Source organism: Vulpes vulpes, chromosome 12, assembly GCF_048418805.1.
Source record: "Vulpes vulpes isolate BD-2025 chromosome 12, VulVul3, whole genome shotgun sequence".
Classification (NCBI taxonomy): domain Eukaryota; kingdom Metazoa; phylum Chordata; class Mammalia; order Carnivora; family Canidae; genus Vulpes; species Vulpes vulpes.
Genome location: NC_132791.1, coordinates 53,814,291 through 53,831,209, shown reverse-complemented (window position 1 = coordinate 53,831,209; position 16,919 = coordinate 53,814,291). Strand labels below are relative to the sequence as shown.

The 16,919-nt window shown below is 42.7% G+C and overlaps 1 protein-coding gene across 3 annotated transcripts in view; it reads left to right on the top strand.

Annotated features, from left to right (window-relative positions):
• Positions 1 to 4,100: 4,100 nt before the first annotated feature.
• The window catches only part of RAD50 (RAD50 double strand break repair protein), a 227,824-nt gene continuing 215,005 nt past the window's right edge, over positions 4,101 to 16,919 (top strand). The window contains exon 1 of one of the 3 annotated variants that reach the window (XM_072731777.1): positions 4,101 to 4,249. The gene's annotated coding sequence lies outside the window, so the exon portion shown is untranslated. Of the gene's footprint in view, positions 4,250 to 14,652; positions 14,769 to 16,919 lie in introns of those variants that run through there. The other 2 variants (XM_072731778.1, XM_025994939.2) reach the window with 2 other exon arrangements.

The following is a 16,919-nucleotide window of genomic DNA, read 5'->3' as shown; positions in this document are numbered from 1 at the left end:
TAAAAAAATTTTTTTTTTAAGATTTTGTATTTAAGTAATCTCTCTTCCCAAGGTGGGGCTCAAACTTATCACCCTGAGATCAAGAGTCATAGGCTTTAGCAACTGAGCCAACCAGGTACCCCAGAGCCATCTTTCTACAATATAAGTTAGATCTGCTTAAACAACATCAATGTTCATAGGATAAGGACGTAAATCCTTAGCATGACCTTCAAGGCCCTACCTGTGTCAGTTTTTGCCTTACTCTTCAGTCGGTGGACTTGGGTTGTCCTTACTCTCTCTGCTCCACTGACCCTCTGAGCATCAGATAGCATTAAATCTAACCTCCTTCCAATTCCCCAAATGCTCCAAATTCTTTCCTGCCTCAGGACCCTTGCACATGTTGTTCCTTCTACCAATTATCTCTTCTCCAATTCCATGCCCCTTTACCCAGTTAACTAATCCTCATTCCTTAGCTACCAATTCAGATATAGTTTCTTCTGGAAAACCTTCTCTGACCTTTACACAAGTTTGAATCCTTTGTAATTCCATTTTATCATGAATTAAATGCACTTTGTAGCAATTAGAATGGGATTCTGTATTTGATTATCTGACTGATACCTCACCAGAAAGTGTGTTTCCTTTTTTTTTTTTTTATTTATTTTTTTTTTTTAGAAAGTGTGTTTCCTTATGGCAGAGACTATGTCCATTTTTGCTCATTATTGCAGTATTAGCAGAGTGGGGGCAGTTTGCAGTCGCAACAAAATATTTGTTGGATAAAGAAAGTATCTAAAAGGTTATTTGGCATCTTTTCCCCTTTTATTTGAATCAAACTCCATATGTTTTCTTTTCTAACCAGTGCATTCTATTTATATTGTTCTCCAGCTTTGTTTCATGATCTCCACCTAGGTCTACTTCCACCCTTCGCCCATGGTAAAATCTTTGAGAGTTGGCCTTGGACTTGTGATTTTTCACGTCTTCCTTGAGAAGCACTGCAGGCCAGAATAAAGTGCTTGTTGCAGAATTTGCTGTGGCACAAGATTTTATTCTAGAGCTAAAGGTCAGGGATGTAGGAAGGAAAAGAACCACTACCACTTTTCCAAGGAAAAGAAAGTGAGTTGCCTCCAAAGATTTGGGATACAAAGTTGCCCTTTGAAAGTTGAATTATAAATCAAACCAATCAGAGCAAAGATACAGAACATGCCTCCTGAAAGAGAAATAAGGACTCCAGGACCTACAAGTCCTAACAGTACTGTTTACTCAGTAAGGCCTTGTTCTATCTAAAAAAGAAATGTGTTCATCTAAGGAGGAACAGCCCTGGTAGCATAATAAGGAGAACCTAGGTAACAGAGTGTCTGCTGGCCACCATCCCCAGGAGACAGGCTGGCCGGGACTGCAGGAATGAGTGGCCAATCCTCACAACAGCTTGTTTGACCTCTGGTGTGAAGGAAGATGCACCAGGCTCCCGAAGGCTGATATCATTAAACATTTAATTTTTTTATAATTTTTATTTATTTATGATAGGCACACAGTGAGAGAGAGAGAGGCAGAGACACAGGCAGAGGGAGAAGCAGGCTCCATGCACCAGGAGCCCGATGTGGGACTCGATCCCAGGTCTCCAGGATCACGCCCTGGGCCAAAGGCAGGCGCTAAACTGCTGCGCCACCCAGGGATCCCTATCATTAAACATTTAAATCAGATAATTCACTCTTCTGCTTCCAACTTCAAGCTCGTCAAGCCACCTTCCAACAATTAGGTTCCAAATTATACACTTAAGAGAGTGCACTCACGAGACAAATTCCAGTCTCATGTTCCTGACCATTTTGCTTCTAACAGTCATGGTTAAGCTCCAGGTTTTAGTATCAGATGGCCTTCATTTGAACCCTGACTCCCACTTACATACTGTACATACTAACCTTGGGAATTTCCTTCATCTTTTTTACCCCAACTGAAAAAAAGATCACAACATACCACATGATTACAGGGAGAATTAAAGGGAGCAACGCATGTAGTGTACTTAGCAGAGAGTTTAGCAAACAGTGAATGAAATCAATAAGTTTACATTCTGATTTTATACAATGTAGATTTTTAAATCGACACTGGAATACTGAAAAGATGAAATTGTGGATCCCACGGGATCAAAGACCAAATCTGGACTGTGTGAAATCACCAAGATGATAGACTACAGGCTAGCCTTTCACCTCCTGGCACCTCTCTGGTCACATGTATAACATCTGTAAAAGGAAACCAGGATGTGGCTTTACATTCCTACATCTCTACCTCTCTTTTCCTAACCCTCATCTCCCAGACATACTTTTTATGAAGAAACATATTTATCTCTCTTTTGTTCTCATGGATCAAGAATGATTGTCCTATCACAAGGAAGAGCTCCAAGGCTTCCCTTGGTTGTTGTTGTTTTTCCTTTTTCCTTCATTATATAGACCAAAAGCATCATCTCCTGGAGAGGGAAACATGGGCTCTTGTTTATCTAAGGTTACTATTTGGCCTGCCCCACTTCCCCACGTGCTCTTTTTTTTTTTAAGATTTTTATTTATTTATTCATGAGAGACACAGAGAGAGAGAGAGAGAGGCAGAGACACACGCAGAGGGAAAAGCAGGCTCCATGCAGGGAGCCCAACGCAGGACTCCGGACTCGATCCTGGGTCTCCAGGATCACGCCCGGGGCCAAAGGCAGGTGCTAAACCGCTGAGCCACCCAGGGATCCCTTCCCCACGTGCTCTTGAGGAGAATACTGCAGTTATACTTAGAAAGCCACAACATCAGTCACAGATCTAGGCTTCCATCACGCAGGGAATGTGTCTGAATTTCAAACAGGCAAGCCAAAGTGACTCTGCCAAGATTAGGCAATTAATTCTGCTTTTCTGTTCGTTATCAGACCGCTCTATCACAAAAATGAGCAAACACACAGATGGCAAGTTTTGTTTGGAGTATGTATGAAGTCTCATCAATGTTTTCCAAGTAGAAATGTATTTTCAGATCTCAGTGACTGATTCTGGACAGAGCTGTAGGGACTTTGTTCAAACTTCAATATTGGAGTAGTGTTCTACTTTAACAGAACTTGATCCAGTGTCATAATTATAGGGGCTAGTTGTCAAGTGAGATGTGAGGCGCCTTCCAAAAGGACTGCAGTGCCTCCTCAGTCCCTCTAAGTCAAGATAACACGGTCTAAAGTTTGAAAGCTAGCTTATTCTCCTGGAGATCTCCACTTTTATCAACTAACATTAGAGAATGACTTGGTGGCTGCCCTCAAAGAACCCACCTAGAGCCTAAGAGAAAACGCCAAGTATTTCTCCTTGATATCGTTTCATGTAATTCCTACAACCTTGAGGTAGGTATGGTTATCCTCCTCATTTTGCCGAGAAAACGAAGACTAAGGGAGGAGATACCCCGCCCCAAATCACACAGCCAGTAAGGGACAAGTTCAGGGCTCTCTAAATCCTGGGTGGGGTGTTAATGGGCACCAATTCGAGCAGGGAGTCCAAATCCTAAGCTTGCTGTTCAGTTTTTCTTATCAAATGACGTGACCCGTATTTCACTGAAACTCTTGGCTTTTGAGGTTTCGGCTGCCCGAGGATGAAGCGCCTGGAACCTCGCGGTCACGGTCCAGGCTAGGCCGTTGCAAGCCACGGTGCAGACAGCCGGGCGGAGGGTCCAGTGCGCATGCCCGGGTCTGGGGGACACGCCGAGCCCTGGGGTCTGCGAACAAACCCTGCCCCAGCCGGCCCAGCGCTCCAACCCGGGGCCCCGCAGCGGCCTGCTCCCGGCCCCGGGCCAGGCCCAAGCAGGCGCCGGCCGAGGGGCGGCGGGGGAGGCAGCCCTGGGCCGAGGCGCGGGGCCGCACGAGGGCACGCCGCGGGCCTCTCCCCTGCCGCCCCCCCCCACCCCCCGCCCCGGCCCGGCCGGGCCTCGCGCCGCGGAGCCGTGCCCGGGGCTCCCGCCGCCTCCCGCCGCCTCCCGCGTGCAGGCCCGAGGCCCGAGGCCCGAGGCCCGAGCCCCGAGCCCCGAGCCCCCGCCTCCGGCCGCCAGCCCGCGCTCCGCGTGCACCGCGCTCGGCCGCGGGCCCGCCTCTCGGCCGATTTCGCTTTCGCTTTCCTGCAGCCGTCGCGGAGGAAAATGAAAGTGACCGTGGCCGCGGCTCGGAGCGGCGCGGCTGCCGTCCGGGCGAGGGGCGCAGCGAGCTGAGGCGGCGGCCTGCGTGGAGCCCGCGAGCTGGGGAGCCCGCGAGCTGGGGCCGCGGCCCGCACCCGGCGAGGTAAGCGCAGCCCCTCGGCGGCCGCCTCGCGGGCTCCGCCTTGCGGACCGGGCGGGCGGGACGCCAGGCAGCCGGGTGACGCGGGCCGGGCCGGGCGGGGCTCCCGCCGCGGGGCTGGGGGCGCCTGCGTGGCCCCGGCTGAGCCTGGCGTGCCAGGGCCCGGGGAGCTGGAGCCAGGGCGCACGCGACCCGCAGGCCGTGCGCCGTTCCCATCAGGCTCCCTTCCCGCGCAGCGCCACCCATCCCCCACCCGCGACCGGCTTTCAGCAGAGACCCAAGGGGGAGAACGTGTGGACGATGCTGAGCAGAGTGCCTCACCTGAGCTCAGCAAGGAGGAACTCGTGCTTTACCCCCTCTTACCTCTTAGACTCTTCTCCATTTGGCTCCGCTCCTCCTGCAGTTTGCCTTTCTGCGTTTTACAGATAGGGTGCCCTTGAGCGCACTTGGGGTGCCTTCCTACCTACCGTTCCCTGAAGTGGCAAGCCTGCAGCTCGCCTCTCTCGGTCCTAGGCACGGACATGGGCTAGTCCAGGATGTCGCCCTCTCCCCAAGGCCCTGCCCATGAGAAGACAGGACCTTACTCTGCAGAGTCCAACCCACCCACCCACCCACCCACCCCCTAACTGGGGGTCGCCAAAATGGTCAGGGATGGGTGCGCTCAGGGACCGAGTCCTTCCCAGACCAGGAATCTTCCGGGCCACTGCATCTGCCTGCAGAAGGGTGAAACATAAGTGCTCTGGTCTTTGCCATTGGTCACCTATACACTAATTCAGTGGTGGTATTCGAGAACTGGGCTCCACCCAAGGCTGGGGAGACAACCCCTTTGCAAGGAAAAAGACATCATATGTGTGTGGGTGTGTGCATATACACATACACACACACAAATTGCCCACATGGCCAGCTCTGTGGAACAAGCATACTGGGTAGAAGGCATTAAATGTTGAAAGTAAGGTGACTAAATCTGCAGGCACTTGACTTACATTTCTTAGTAGCCAATACCAAGAACCCCCTTTTAATCATCTTTTGTCTCAATAACACTGAATTCAGCCTAATCACACAGATCTGATCCTAAGGCCTGTTACTGAATCAAAACTTGAATGATCTTAACTTTGAGAATAGCCATCTGAATTTCACAACAATGATATAGGATACTAATTTTTAAAACATGGAGTCCCTCCTCTGCCTTGCTCTGGTGCCCTGTTGAGTATTCATTGCATTTAGAAAATACTGCCTTTATCATGAGCCAGAAAATCAGATTCTTTGATTCAGTGAATTATTCCTTTTCTCCGGAATTCACTAATGTCCTCTTCTCTCTTCCTTCTATTACCTAAACTTGAACAGTAGTGGACACTTCTCTCCTTTTACTCCCCAGCTTCAGTCTGCACAGGGAGGAAGAGGTGGTGTAGTGGAGACACCATGCACTCCATTTCTACCACCCTGGGTTCTTGCTTCCATGTTCCGAAAAAGGGAATTACTTAGTGGAAAACCAAGCAAACCCCTGTCTTTCCTGCTGCCTTCTTTTCTCCATAACATTATGATTTACTGATTTAGCCCCCAACGTGTGATGGGTTGTCTTATATTTTTCACTAAAAAGTGGTGCATGGGAATTTCTTTGTTTTCCTTAGTATCTTAAGGTCTACCAAATTGAACTGCTCATATGCCTTAGTTCATGGCACACTACTCCTTGCTCCATTTAGAGTCTCTCTTTCATTTTGTTTTATTTTGTTATTTCCTCCCTGCATATTCCAGTTCTCTGTCAACACCCTCCTCCCTGTGCACACACAAACAGGCAGCCGTGCTGGCATATTTGTTTGTTCTTCTAAACTACTCATTATATCTTCTTAGCACATGTGTATCTTTAAAACATATGTCACGTTTTGCTTTGTTACACTTACCAAAATAAATATTTTTATGTTAGAGGCGCATGGGTGGCTATGTTGGTTAAGGTTAAATGTCCACCCTCAGCTCAGGTCATGATCTGAGGGTCCTGGGATTGAGCCCTCAGGGCTGGCTCCACACTGGTCGGAGAGCCTGCTTCTTTTTCTCCCTTTGCCGTTCCCCCTGCTTGTGCTCTCTTTCTCAAATAAAATCTTTAAACAAGAAAATACTTTCTTTGGGTAACTGGCTGATGGGCACTGAGGAGGGCACTTGTTGGAATGAGCACTGGGTGTTATACTATATGTTGGCAAGTTGGACTTCAATAAAAACAAATGTAAAAAAAAAATACTTTCATGCTATATAGCTCATACTGCTTCTCCCCTCCCTCCATTACGTTTCTGAGTCAAACCATATTGCTATATATATGTAAGTCTAATTCATTACTCTTGGCTGTTGCATAGTTTTATATCAAAAGTATACAACACAAGTACTTAACCAGCCTCCTGGGAATACACTGAGGTGGCCTGTAACTCCTTACTTACAGGATCAGTGCTGCACCAAACATCCTTTTGGGTGTCTCCCTGCGTCTTGTGCAAGAATTTTCTTTTTAATAGACAGATATGAGATTGCTGGTTCTAGGATACTTGCGGGACGTCTTTCACTAAAAATTGTGCAGCAGAATGGCTTCATCAGTTTCCTCCCACCAGGAGCAGCATATCAGGAGTCTCTTTTCCAACATCTGCTGGCACTTACTACTGGCTAATTTATTAATTTCTGTCAAAACTGGTAGGTTAAAGCAGTACTCCATTTCTGCTTTAATTGAGCATCTCATCATACTGTATTGCCATTTGTGTGAACTGCTTTTCCATCTATCCATCTGATCTGCCTCTCTTTTCTTTCAGGTTTCTGGTATTTTTCTATATGGGGTTTGCATTTTGTTCCTATTGGCGTCCTTACATGTTAAAAATGTTAGATCTCTGTTAGATGTGGATGTTTTAAGTCTTCCCCCCATCTTGTCACCTGTTAACCTCATTTATGGTCTCCTTTTTATTATTACTCATAACTTTATTGAGGTGTAATTTATATACCGTAAGATTCACCTTTTTAAAGTAGTTCACTGGTTTGTAGTATATTTTACTGAATGAGTATCAGTGTAATCTAATTTTAGAGCACTTTTTTTATTGGGGTTCAATTTGCCAACACATAGCATAACACCCAGTGCTCATCCCGTCAAGTGCCCCCCTCAGTGCCTGTCACCCAGTCACCCCATCCCCCCGCCCACCTCCCCTTCCACCACCGCTTGTTCGTTTCCCAGAGTAAGGAGTCTCTCATGTTCTGTCTCCCTCACTGATATTTCCCACTCATTTTCTCTCCTTTCCCCTTTATTCCCTTTCATTACTTTTTATATTCCCCAAATGAATGAGACCATATAATGTTTGTCTTTTTCTGATTGACTTATTTCACTCAGCATAATATAGAGCACTTTAAAAAAAAAAAGGATTTTGTTTATTTATGCACGAGAGACACAGAGACATAGGCAGAGGGAGAAGCAGGCTCCCTGTAGGGAGCCCGATATGGGGCTTGATCCTGGAACTCACGGATTATGCCCTGAGCCGAAGGCAGACGCTCAACTGCTGAACCACCCAGGTTCTCCTAATTTTAGAATATTCTTATTACTCCGTTAGTAGTCACTCTCCACTTTCATTATGCCCCTCCCCAGCCCTAGGCAACCACTAATCTACTTCTTGTCTCTTTTCATTTCCCTGCTTCTGGATGTCTCACACAAATGGGATTATACAACATGTGTTTGTTGTGACTGACTCTTTTGTTTAGCATAGTGTTTTGTCTGTTTATCCAGATTATAGCATACATCAGTAGGTTGTTTCTTGCTAATGCCCAATAATATTCCATAATGTGGGTATACTGCATTTTGTTCATCCATTCATCAGTTGATGCACATTTAGATTGTTTCTACTTTGAGGCTATTATGAATATTGCTTCTGTGAATATTCATGTACAGTTTTTGTGTGAACATGTATTTTCATTTCTCTGGGATACATACCTAGAAGTGGAATGGCTGGATCATATGGTATCTCTATGTTTAAACTTTTGAGGAACTACCAAACTGCTTTTCCAAAGTGGCTGCAACACTTTACAGTCTTACCAGTAGTGCGGGATGGTTCCATCTTCTTCATATCCTCACCACGACTTGTCTATCATTTTGGTTAGAGCCGACCTATCCTAGCAGGTATGAAGTTGTCGGGCATTGTGGTTTTGATTTGTACTTCCGTGATGGCTAATGGCGTTGAACACATTTTCATGCACTTATTAGCCATATGTGTGTGTATCTTTTTGGAGAAATGTTCAAATCTATTTTTTAAATTGGATGATTTGTCTTTTATTATTGAATTCTAACACTTCTTTATATATTCTTTTTTTTTTTTTAAAAGATTTTAGTTATTCATGAGAGACACAGAGAGAGAGGCAGAGACACAGGCAGAGAGAGAAGCAGGCTCCATGCAGGGAGCCTGATGTGGGACTTGATCCCAGGACTCCAGGATCACGCCCTGGGCCAAAGGCAGGCGTTAAACCGCTGCACCACCCAAGGATCCCTTCTTTATATCTTCTTGATACATGTCCTTTATCAGCTATATGAACTGCAAATAGTTTCACCTAATCTGTGAGTTTTCTCTTCACTTTCTTGATGGTGTTCTCTGAGGCAAAAAAAAAAATTCATTTTGTTAATATCCAGCTAGTCAGTGTTCTGTTTTACCTTTTGTGTTTTTGGTGTCGTATCTAATAAATCCTTGCCTAACTCAAGATTATGAAGAGTCACACTTACTTTTTTTTAAGATTTTATTTATTTATTCATGAGAGACACACACAGAGAGAGGCAGAGACACAGACAGAGGGAGAAGCAGGCTCCTCACGCTCTGATCCAAAGTCAGGTGCTCAACTGCTAAGCAACCCAGGCGTCCCCACACTTATGTTTTCACCTAAGAGCTTTATAGTTTACATATAGTTTACCATAAATGGTTTACATAGACCTAAACATAAATCTTTAAATTTTGTGTAGTCACTTCCATCATTTTTCTCCTTTTAGCTTGTGCTATTTACATCTTAAGAAATCCTTATCTACTGAAGATCATAAAATTTTTCTATATTTTCTCCTGCTAACCTTATTGTTTCTTCTTCTACATTTACATCTTCAATCCATTTGGATTTTGTTTTTGTTATGGCTTTGTAATATGTCTTAATATCTACCATTTTATTCTTTTTCAAACTTTTCTTATCTTGTCATGGACTTGTTCTTCCATAAACATTTTAAAATCTGTCTATAGAGTTCACAAAAGCTTTCTGAAGTTTTGAGTGGAAATTAATTGAAATTATAGGTTGATCTGGGAACAATTGATACCTTTTAATGTCAACTCATCTCACCCACGAATATGGTCTAATATCTCCATTTATTAGTGTTTTCTCTGAGATTTACTTTAATAGAGTTTTTCAAATTTTTTCCACAAGTCTCTTGGATTTTTTTTATTAAGATAATTCCTAGCTTCAATAATATTGCTATTATAAGTGGTTTCTTATTTTGTCACATTGTTGCTGGTTACACTGTTATAACTCTCTCTCTGAGCAGTTGCTGCTAGTATGGAGAAATGCAATCAGTTGTTTTTAGGTTGGTTTCATATCTAACTACCATTCTGAACTCACGAATTCTAATGGTTTTTCTGTGGATTCTCTTGAGAATTCAAGGTGAAATAATTATACCAGTTGCAAACACTGACATTTATCTCCTTTATTCCAATTTTATACTTTGTTTTGCTTTTTATTAGTTCCTTTAGTGGCTACTTTTTCTATAATTCTATTATATGGTAGTGAGGATAGCTGCATTCTTGTCTTGTTCCATTCCTTAACAAGAATATAGTTTTCTGTTAAATATGATGTTAGCTATAGGTTTGTAGATGATAGTCTTTATTAAAGAAAGGAAGTTCCTTTCCTTTGAATTTGAGATATCAAGGAAAACAGATACAATCCATGCATTACTTTCTAATGAAAAAAATTTTATAACAAAACGTATCACATGTGGTGGCTAAACCAGTTAATAATTAAGCTGTGAAGAAAAGATGGTGGTGGGGAAGATAGGAGATTGGTCTCTTAAGAGCTAGGTTTTGTGTTTTTGTTTTTAACATGAATTAGTATTGAAATTTGTCAAACGCTCTGTCTGTACCTGGTGAGATGATCATCTGTTTCCCCCATCTCAATTTTCCATCTATTATTAGGGTGAATAATCTTAGCTATTGTAACAGTCCCAACATTTCAAAGGCTTACACCAGGAATGCTATTTATTTATCTCTCATGATGCAGTCCAAGGATGTTGGTGAGATAGTAGACTCTCCTCACTTAGTTGTTTAGGAACACAGTCTCTTTCCAGCCAGTTGCTTCCCCATCTCCTTGGACCTAAGTCCTTCAGCAGGTTCTCCATGATGGCCAGAGAGGACACAGATCACTGCTCCTCACGTTCCATTGGCAAGGACACGATCCCACCTATTTATAAGGTGGCTGGGAAGTTTAATGGCATCCCCAGGAAGGAAAGGAGAACAGAGAGGTGGTGAGCAGTGGTAACTTCCTCTATCATCTGTTAATGTAGGGAATTACACTGAGAGATTTGCTGACTTTGAATCATTTTTTATTATTTTATCATGACATATTCTCAACATTTTTTTGCATTTGATTAGATAATTTTATTTATTTATTTATTTTTTTAATTTATGATAGTCATACAGAGAGAGAGAGAGGCAGAGACATAGGCAGAGGGAGAAGCAGGCTCCATGCACCGGGAGCCCGATGTGGGATTCGATCCCGGGTATCCAGGATCGCGCCCTGGGCCAAAGGCAGGCGCCCAACCGCTGTGCCACCCAGGGATCCCTGATTAGATAATATTTTATTTAGATATTTGGCATCCATGTTTTTAAGTTAAACTGGCCTGTATTTTTCTTTTCTTGGACAATCTGTATTCCAAGTTTCAAAATTATGGTAAATTTAGGTTGGGTAATGTTTCCTCTTTTTTTAATTTTCTGTAGTAACACATTTAAGTAAAGATTGTTCCTTGGAAGTTGGTAGAATGTTCTTGTAAAACCTTCTAGAACTGAGACTTTATGCGCAAGAAGTGTTTTAAATTACTTCAATTTCTTAAATGGCTATTCACATTTGCTATCATTTTTGTGCCAATTTTGGCAATTTTTCTGACTATATTGATTTCTGTGTTTTCAATATGTATTGTCATATAGTTATTTAGAGTTATACAGTTATTTATAGTTATGTAGAATAATATAGCTATATTATGTACATATATATTATTCTTTTATAAATTGTTAAATATCTGCTATATTTGTCATTTCCTCTTTTTTTCATAGTCTTTTTTTCCCATCTTCTGTCAGTTTTTCAGTTTCTCTGTGTTCAAATCCTTTGATTATGATGAGCACTGAGTAATGATGTATAGAATTGTCGAATCACTATAATGTACACCTGAAACTAACATAACACTGTATGTTAACTACTGGAATTAAAATTTAAAAACTTAAAACTTAATTTAAAAATAAAATTTAAATTAAAAAACTCAAAGAAATACTTTGGGTTTTGTTAATCACCTTTGTTTTGTGTCTTCTATATCTTCTCCTTCATTGATTTCTGCCCTTATGTTTTTTCTTGTTTCTTTATATGCAATAGCATACTCTAATATGCTATTTGTAAAAGTTTCAAACAACGTAGACACTTGTAAAGTAAGAAAGAAAAGCCCACTCCTGTCTCTTACAACCTCACTCTTTATAGGCAACAACCGTTACCAAGTTGGTGTTTTTCTGGATGCTTTTCTCTTATATATTTGTCTACAACTTTTCCAAATTATGTAAGTCATGGGTCTCTTTCTCTGGTGTACACACACACACACACACACACACACACACATCCATTAAAATGGCATATCATAATTTATCTCTTTTCCACTTAGGGCAATTAGATTGAATGTTTTGGTTTTTTAATAGTGGAATTTAATTGATTTATATTTATCAAGAGTTCATTCTTTTCCTTTTTTTCTTAAGACTTATTCTGTATTAATCAAGGTGTCTGTTTCCATTCCTTCCTTCCTTCTTTTTATTTAGTGACTTGGAATTCTCTATCTTATGAGGAGCCCTCTTTAATATCTTAAGCATAGACAAACTTATGTTTTCCTATAAATACCAAAAATTAAACAGAATCTCTAATGTCCTCCCAAACATAAGAAACTTTTTTTTAAAGATTTTATTTATTTATTCATGAGAGAGAGAGAGAGAGGCAGAGACACAGGCAGAGGGAGAAGCAGGCTCCATGCAGGGAGCTGCTGTGGGACTCCATCCCGGGACTCCAGGACCACACCCTGGGCCGAAGGCAGGCGCTAAACCGCTGAGCCACCCAGGGACCCCCGAAACTTTTTAAAAAATATTTTGTTTATTTATTTGAGAGAGAGTGAGGAAGAGTAAAAGAGTAAGCACAAGCAAGAGGAAGGGCAGAGGGAGAGGGAGAAATAGACACCCCATTGAGCAGGGAGCCTGATGCGGGACTCAATATCAGGACGGTAGGATCATGACCTGAGCCATAGGCAGATGCTCAACCAACTAAGCCACCCACACGCCCCATGAAACTTTGTAGTATGTTCTTAATCCTCTCCTCCTCCCCTACTTTCCCTCATAGGCACATACACACGTAAGTGCCTGCCCAGGAATTACTGAAACAATCTGGAAACTTCCTGTTGTTAATTCTTCATGCTTCAAAATACACTTTCCTTTTTTCTATTTTATTAATCTTTTGTTAACAATTGCATTAATCCATAACCTATTTCTGCAGTTGCCTATCACATAGGATAGGAAGGTTCACACATATGTTTCTTTTAGAGTTTTCATTGGCTTTCTGAATATTTTTAGTGATTGGTATGTCATGAATAATTCTTCTCTGGCTTCCTTATTTCTCAAAAATCTACTTTGGAATCCATGCTATTCTGGTCCTTGTTTGACCTTTGTTGGCACAAAAACATTCTGAAGTATTTGCAAATGCTAGTCACTTCCTCGTGTTTTACTGAGTTTACTTTTAGCTTAGTTAAACCAAGAGCAATATCAGTTTGTGTAAACTTAAACCACTAACTGAAGGCTCATGTAATGGCCCTGCCCCAGGGTTGGAGACTGGCTAGAGAAATATGAAAATAGCTTTGAGAATTCAGCTGCTGAATACCTTATGCTAAAAAGCTTAACATTTTAACATTTTTGTTTATAATACTTAACTATTTGAGGGTAAAGTACAATGAGCACTGTCACAGTGAAACTGTGGTAAAACTAACTCGGATGGTGTTTATCAAAAGCTTTTTATTTTTTTTATTTTTTTTACTTTTTTAACTTAGTTTTTTTTTTTTAAGATTTATTTATTTATTCATGAGAGACAGAGAGAGTAAGAGAGAGAGGCAGAGACATAGACAGAGGGAGAAGCCGGCTCTTTGCAGGAGCCCGATGCGGGACTGGATCCCGTATCCCGGGATCACGACCTGAGCAGCTGCCCAACCACTGAGCCACCCAGGCGTCCCTAACTTAGTTTTTTAAAAACAAACTTTTTTGAAAATGGTTATTTATTTATTAGAGAGAGAGGGTGCATGCCTGCGCAAGCAGGGAGAGGGGCAGAGAGAGAGGAAGAGAAAGCCTCAAGCAGTCTACTCCGCTGAGCACGGATCCAGACATGGGGCTTTGTCCCAGGACCCTGAGATCATGACCTGAGCCAAAATCAAGAGGCTGATACATAAATTTATTTGGAAAAGGAGTAGAAAAAAATAATTCCAAACAAGTTATGTCTGGATGATTGAGACTACAGATTTTTGTGTTTTCCTATAATAAACATATATCACTTTGTTACCAGAAAAAGTGTATACATATATCTATATATCTTTTTTTACATATATCTATTTTTTTAATTAACCTGTTCCAACCCTAATAGGACTGCTTAGCATTTCACCATCTGCAGGCACTCCTGGGTGCTCCCATGCTCCTGGAACCCAGTGAGGTCCTGGTAGCCTGCTACAGAGCCAGAGGGGGATAACATCCTCAAGCCTTCCCTGTCACCTCTCCATTCACTCCAAGATATTTGGTCTTGGTGGGCATATAATTATTCCTTTGGAGTAAAACGGAGGAGTATATACAAAATAGTTTTAAATTATTTCGATTGCCATTTCTTCCCAACAGCCCTTTTAGGCAGGCTCACATCAGGATCCCACTTTTTCAGTGGGTTTGGAGCATTAAATATTAGAAGTAGATGCTGAAAGGGGTTCTCCTAGGTTCTTATTTATTCTCATACTATAATTTCTGTATTTTCTACATGGCCGTGAAATTTCTATATGTTAGATATAATCATGGTTCTGCATCACCTGGGTTGGGGTGCATATATTTAAATTTGGATTTCTCCTTTCCAGAATTACAGAATCTCTATTGAGAAGAAAAAAAATGTTCGCTGCAAGGCCTAATGCTTGGCAGAAACAATTGCTACCATTTGCATCGTAGAATTCTCAAGATGTTACTTCTTAGAGCTTGTTCCTGGAAACCTGAATTCCTTTGTGGGAATGGAGTTGGTAGGTCTCTGTTGAGTGACTAAACGCTATCTTTTTTGGAGAGTGGTCTTACAGCTCTGGTGTAAGCTTTCTCCTTCTACAAAGGAGCTGGGCTCTACCCAGGGCCAGCTAGCTAGGTCCTGAGCCTAACAGAAGCCTGTTGTGGCATTCCAATAACATCTGATAGGTTGTAGTAAGACCCTTGACTGGCCAACTCCTCCCCCCCTCCCGGGGTCCTTCAACTCCTCTCCACCCCTACTGCCACTACTGCTGTGATTCAGGCAGTCACATCTCTTGACTGGATAACACAGTGACTTCCTTCTGGTACCTACTTCCCCTTACCTCTTGCTTGTTTTTTCACGGAAGTCAGTGTGTGTTAGTCTCCTTATTGTTGCTGTAACAAATTACCACAAAATGAGTGGCTTGACTGAAACAATACAAATTTATTATTTTACAGTTCTGAAGGTCAAAATTCTAAAACTAAAGTTTCAGCAAGGCTGTGTGCCGACTGGAGGCTCTGGATGAAACTCATTTTGCTGTCCCTTCCAGTTTCTTGAGGCTTCCTGCATTCCTTGGCTCATGGCCCCTTCTTCTGTCTTTAAAACCAACAAATCGGGATCCCTGGGTGGCACAGCGGTTCGGCTCCTGCCTTTGGCCCAGGGCGCGATCCTGGAGACCCGGGATCGAATCCCACGTCGGGCTCCCGGTGCATGGAGCCTGCTTCTCCCTCTGCCTGTGTCTCTGCCTCTCTCTCTCTCTCTCTCTGTGACTATCATAAATAAATAAAAAAATTAAAAATAAAATAAAATAAAACCAACAAATCTTTCTCACACTGCACTGCTCTGATGCTCCTCATCTATAGTCAAGTCTCTCTGCTTCCCTCTTGTAAGGACACTTGTGATTACATTGCACCCACCTGGATAATCCAGGATAATCTTCCCATCTCGAGATCCTTAATTTAATCACATTCTGCCATGTGCCTCTTGCCATGTTAGGGAACACATTAGCAACTTCCAAGGATTCAGACATCAGCATCTTTGGTAGGGCCATTATTCAGCCTATCACATAGTGTAGCCTTTTAAAAACACACACATCCAGCCAGATTATTCATCTGCCTAAAATTCTCATGTGGTACTCCAGTCCTTCAAGGATGAGGGCCTCTCCAGGGCTGCTGTGCAGGGTTGCTCACATCCCTTCTGCACCTCCCTCTGCCTCCTCTCTATCTACTCAGCCTCTGGCTTGCTGTCCGTGATCTAGCCTTTGTGCATGGTATGCTTTTTACCAAGGATGTTTCTCCTCTCCTAACTTCATTCCAGGCCTTCCTGAGGCTCCAGACAAGGTCAGGTCTCTGTAGGATGCTCATAGTACCTGTGTCACTCTGCTGTCACACTTACCGAGGTTGTTATACCTTTGCATTTATTTAACTGATCATTTGATTAATACATGCTTCTCCTATGTGAGTAAGTATCGCATATGGGCTGGGCCCATGTCTGGTTTTTGGCCACTGTTGCATCCCAGCACAGTGGCTGGCTTATGTATAGTAAGTATGTGGGGATACATGAATAAGTGAATGAATATTAACAGCATTGTCATCACCCTCTGTCCCCTTTACCCTGCTGCTGCTTCTGCACAGCATTTATTGCCTCTTCTCTTGTTGCCTCCCTCCACCAGAATGGAAGCCCACCAGAGCAGGGACTTTGTCTTTTGGGTTCATGCCATGTCCTAGAGCAGTGTCTGGTACATAACAGGAACTTGATAAATGGGAGATGCAAGATATGCAGGATGCTCAGAACCTCTCCTTCGTATCTGATCCCTCTTGGAAATTAGCTATTACCATGTTCTTCATTTTAATTATTCATGCTAACTCAGTAATCAGGCAAATCAGCAGAGACCTTTAAAATGTTCAATTTTTTTGTGAAGATTAAATGAATTAATAAATGTAAATCATTTAGAGCAGTGTCTGTCACATGGCGAGCCCTGTGTGAGTTTGCTTGGTGTTGCTGTTAAGAGATGCTTGAGTCCTTAATAGTTTAGAATTTTTACTATGTCGCAACTCTGTGGTGGAATCACAAATGCAGAACTGAGTGGGTTCTCCCTGCACCTGGATACACCCAGCTGTTTCAGCTGCCTGAAGACAGGCCCAGGGAGGGTGGGGGAGGCGATTAAGGTGGA